The sequence below is a fragment of the Pyrus communis genome, chromosome 3, assembly GCF_041283825.1.
Source record: "Pyrus communis isolate YQ-2024b chromosome 3, ASM4128382v1, whole genome shotgun sequence".
Taxonomy (NCBI): Eukaryota; Viridiplantae; Streptophyta; class Magnoliopsida; order Rosales; family Rosaceae; genus Pyrus; species Pyrus communis.
The window spans coordinates 8,279,152-8,284,688 of NC_142567.1; positions in this window are offsets into that span (position 1 = coordinate 8,279,152).

Here is a 5,537-nt window from a genome sequence, read left to right on the forward strand (position 1 = left end):
GTATATTATGATTACAACCAGTCATGTCGTATAGGTTGCATTTGGCAACTCTGACTTGTGTGCTAGCATAGATTGATGAGCATTAGTTCAATCGTACAGGTCGCATTAGGCGACTCCGACTTGTGTGCTAGCATAGATTGTGTTGAGCACCTGATTTTACTTATATTACTGTTGAGATTTTGTGATTTTGGATATCCTGCCCTTAGTTAAGAGATATTGTGTCGTAATGAATTCTTGAGATTTTGCAGGCTACGGTAAGTATTTTTATACTATGCGTAGTAAGTATATTTTGGAAACTATACTTGTTGTACGGCGAGGGGTTACAATGTTTTCATAAAGGTTTTTATCAAACTTTATTTTCAGGCCCACTCACCCTTGTTTTTTTCGCCTCTCCAGGTCTTAGCTGCTGAACTTTTGTATTGACGAGGATTCTTGGAAAATCTCAGTATAGGTGGCTACCTTTGAGGGTATAATCCTTATCCTACCTACTGTACTTTACTTATACTCTGTCATCACATGTGAAATAGGTTCATTCCTACTCACCAACGCACTCTTATATTTAGGCACTTTTAGGTTTAAATTTATTTACATTTTCCACATCACTACACTTTATGGCTTCGTCACCTTCCAGGTGTCGGCCATCATAGCTTGATTTGGAGTCCTAGTGGACATTCCGAGTCGGGGTGTGTCAAATTGCATATGATAGTAATTTTCATTTTATTCCCATAGTATATTTTGCGTGTAGACAATGAGGTAAATTATTTTTATGTAATATATTTTGGTATACTTTGTGTTCATTATTTATGTATATAAATTAATTGAATATATTCTAATATATCTATTTTGGTATAGACATTTAGGAACATTAGTACCATTGCATATATTTTTGTATATACATTTTAGTACATTAATTTAATATAATATATTTTTAGTACATGCATCTCAGACATTTAGATACATTAGTTTATTACAATATATTTTGATGCATACATTTGTATACATCAAATCATCTTAAATATACTTTTGTTACAAGTATGTATGTACATTTTTTTTTTTTTTTGGTGTCATTTTTTAATGTTTTCTCATTTAGATATTTTATAAGGAAATAATTGGAGGGACTTAAATAAAATTAATAATATTAACATGTGTATATTAATGAAACCTTACATGTAGAGACAACTATACAATATATTTTAAAGAACTCCACTAATTTTTAAACGTTTCAAGAAGAGATAAAAACACAAAAACAACTAAAGCCCAACCCAAAAACATAGGAACAAATTTTAAAAATACTAGCCATACCCCAAATATTTTTATTTATTAACAGAGCACAACCCACACAACTATAGTGAAATTAACGTGTGCAATCAGCTCAATCCCTTATTGAACATTTATGCAAAATCAATTTCAAATAAATGGAGAATCAGTTTTGTATACTTTTTAGTAGAATCACTTTGTGTAGTTTTAATAGAATCAGTTTGTATACTTTGAACAAAACTACATACATGCCATCAGCTCAACCCCTCATTGACCATTTTGTAGAATTAGTTTCAAATATATGTAGAATAAGTTTTGTATACTTTTTAGTAGAATTAGTTTGTATAGTTTCAACAAACTACATGTATGGCATCAACCCCCTACCCCCTAATGGATCATTTTTGCAGAATCAATCTTAAATATATGTAGAATAAGTTTTGTATATACATGTCTTCAATCCAACCCCTTATCGACCACTTTTGCATAATCAATTCAAATATATGTCAAATCGGTTTTGTATACTTTTAAGTATAATCAGTTTGTATACTTTCAACAAAACTACATGCATACTGTCAATCTAACCCCTCATCGAACATTTTTGCAGAATTAGTTTCAAATCTATATAAAATCATTTTTGTATACTTTTTAGTAGAATTAGTTTGTATACTTTAAACAAAATCCCACGTGGTTATTCTAGCATTGGACCCACTAGGCGTGGCAAAATGTTTACCCTAAAAATTAGAAAATCTACGTGGTGCACATACTGAGTAACTATGAGTTAACTACGTTCTTCTTGTGAATGCGGGCATGCCAATTCACAACTGAGCTCGGTCAGGTGAGTAGAATGGAGGTGGTGGTGGTGTCAAATGCAATGCTGATGATAGGAGCATATTTATGCGACTTAAATGGCTTGTTCTCGTACATTTACGTTATGTTTCTTTAGTTATTTTAGTACTTTAAGCTATTTTCGTGTGTTTGTAGGTCCAAAGGGCTAAAGGAGCAAAAAGATGCATTTTGGAGACTTTTGGAGCACTTTTGGGCTAAGGACGGATAGCTTATGCTTGAAGCCAAAGTGTTGGACGAAATTGAAGACCTAATTGGAGCCAAAGTGTTGGAACCTTGTTCTCTTTAGTTTTAGGACATTTAAACCTTTCCTAATCCCAATCATGCCATGCATAACACACATCCATTCTAACACATTGTCATTGCACATGCATTTCCTTCATTAGTTAACCCACATGCACTTATCACTTATCATCACCACATATCATATCACTTAATCACTTATCACTTATCATCACCACTTAACCACTTATCATATCATAACCACATATCATATCACTTATCACTTATCACTTAACATAACATCCACCTACTTCACCTACAACATCCACTTCACCTACAACATCCACTTCACCTACAACATCCACCTACTTCACCTACAACATCCACCCACTTCACCTACAACATCCACCTACTTCACCTACAACATCCACTTCACCTACAACATCCACCTACTTCACCTACAACATCCACCTACTTCACCTACAAATGACATAGTCATATGTTCCCTCCACTACTCCTATAAATACCCTTGCATTCATTCATTCATAGACATCTCATTTCATACACAACACATTACAAACACATTCTCCCTTCCCTAGCCGTGAGCTTCCCATCTCTCCCCTTATAATCCAAACACCATTTTTCCATTCCCCTTCCACTTCTCAACCACTCCTCTTCCATTCCACACTTCCATCCCCCAAACCAATTATCCCTAGACCTTATGCTACAATAAAGAGGAAGAGAAGAGGGCCTAAACGTTCATACAATTCAAGTTTGAGTTGTTGGAATGTTTAGGCGTTTCTTTGATTTCAATGTTTAATTTCAATTCTCTTTGTTTTGTATGACGAACTAAACCCCCCTTTAGCTAGGGGGTGATTCGAAATATATGTTTATACTTGCAATATAATTTGATTACTTCTAATTGCGTTTCATAAGTTGTGGATTCAATTTGTTTAACCGTTTGATTGATAACTTATTTATGTATGTTTATTGAGAATGCGCGCTTAATTTTCATGCATAAATATGACGCTAGAATATAAGTGAGTTTCACCTAATAGTTACGAACTTATATTCACAAGTAGTGGAGGTTGCTTATAAACAATCGCGTTAAATGAATTCTTGGCACTAGTTTCATGCGTATTCCATAGTAACGAATGTCTCGTCAACACTTATAGTTTTCATGATGCTTAATGATCTTTGATTGTATCTTTATTGTGCTTTTCACGTAAAGGACTTTTGGAGAATGTTGTGAATTGCGTTGCGCTAACCCATCCAATTCATTAACTTAAGGAAAACTTGACGGTTAATTTAAGCGGACCTAATTGACCCAGGGCGTTGAGAATTAATGATTTGTTGAAACGCAATTGGAAATCTTTTTATTATGCAAGTGTAACATGTGTGGAGAAGAACCCCTTGGCTATTCCATCATCCATATTTTATTCACATTCATATTTACATTCTGTTTTAATTGCAATTTGTTCATTTAATTTAATTTCGTATAAACTTAAATCCCCCTTTACTTTAATGTCAATTTAGTTAGAAATCATTTTAGTTTGTGATTTTAAAAGCATTTTGAGTCTTTTGATTTGTTTTAGTGTTTTAAAGTTTAGTTTTACATTCTTTGAGTCTAGTTTAGTGTTTTATATTGTGTTTTTACATTTTTAAGTCAAATCCAAGTGATTAACAATCCCTCCTAATCCCCGGTCCAGAACGATCCCTACTTATACATATACTACAATTTGACGAAAAGAGGGTTTAATTTGTGTGCGTATAAATCACGCATCAAATTTTGGCGCCGTTGCCGGGGATTAGCAACTTTGCTAATCCCTTGGTTCTTTTTTTTTTTTTTTTTTTTTTTTTTTTTGGTTTAGTTGTTTTCGTTTTAGTTTCTAACTTAATGTTGTTTTCTTTGTTTGTTGTTACTTTTGATATTTGATTTAGTTCTCTTTCTTTGATTTTAGGTACTAGAGAAGTAAGATATGGATTTTGCTAGCATTCAAGCTCAATTGGCAAATCTTACTTCTAAATTGTCGCCGTATGCCGAAAGGACCACAATGCAGAGTGTCCCTACATTTGGTGCTTCATATAGGCAAGGATTTCAAGCCAATCAATGTCCACAAAGAGATTGGAGGGATCATTCAAACTCTATATGGTGGGAAGATCAACAAGTTCAACGTGAAGCATATTGGCAACCATATGAGGAGTTCTATTCAAGACCTATGCAGCCACCACAACTTCATATGCAATATGCTCAATTAAATTCAAGTTCGCCAATAGATTATAATCAAATTCTTAATGAAATAAATTCTTTGGCGCAGGGCTTACAAAATCAAGACAATGAGGCTCAACAAGAAGGATATTGGCAGCCGTATGAGGAGTTCTATTCAACGCCTATGCAGCCACCACAACCTGCCCAAAGTAATGTAGGTAATTCAAATGATAATGATACGATTTTTCAATTACTTACTACTCTGGAAAAGCAAATTGGGCAGATAGCGGAATTCGAAGGACAATTTTGCGACCAAGGCGAACTCCCTAGTTCAACCATTGCAAATCAGAAGGGAGAATTTGAAACCACCTATGCTATCATGTTGAGAAGTGACAAGGAGGTTGGAACGGACCCTCAACCATCAAAATCAAATCACAAGGAAGAGGAATACACCCAACCCACGGAAAGGGTGGAAACACCTTTACCGCAGGCACCTATCGCTCCTACGCCATCCAATTCAGATAAGGTTGTTCCAAAGTTAATTATTTCTAACCCCGTTCCACTGAATGTCCCTATTCCTTGCAGGATTATGCAATCCAAGGAAGAAGAGGGTGAGAAAGGCATCTTCGAATCCTTTCCAAAGAATCAAGAGCAAGATGTGACTGGGGAATGTCTAGAAAAGGATATACTTGAGGCAAACAACCCCAAAGAAATTGAATTTTATGACACAAGACAAGGACCAATACTCACATGCAATCTGGCCAAGTCCAATATCCCTGAAACTTTCCAGGGAGTGGTGTTTATTCTTGAGTTTATGTCGGAGCACACAGGTAAGCCGCCTCCCCGAATTTCAATTTTCTTTTATACTAACATGTGGTTAATGATTCAGGCACCCAATCTGGAATTTAAACTATTACCGGATCATTTCAAGTATCACCGCCCATTCAAAGATAAATTCCATGCCGTTTGAGAATTGATGAAAAAAAAAAAAAAAAAAAAATCTTTT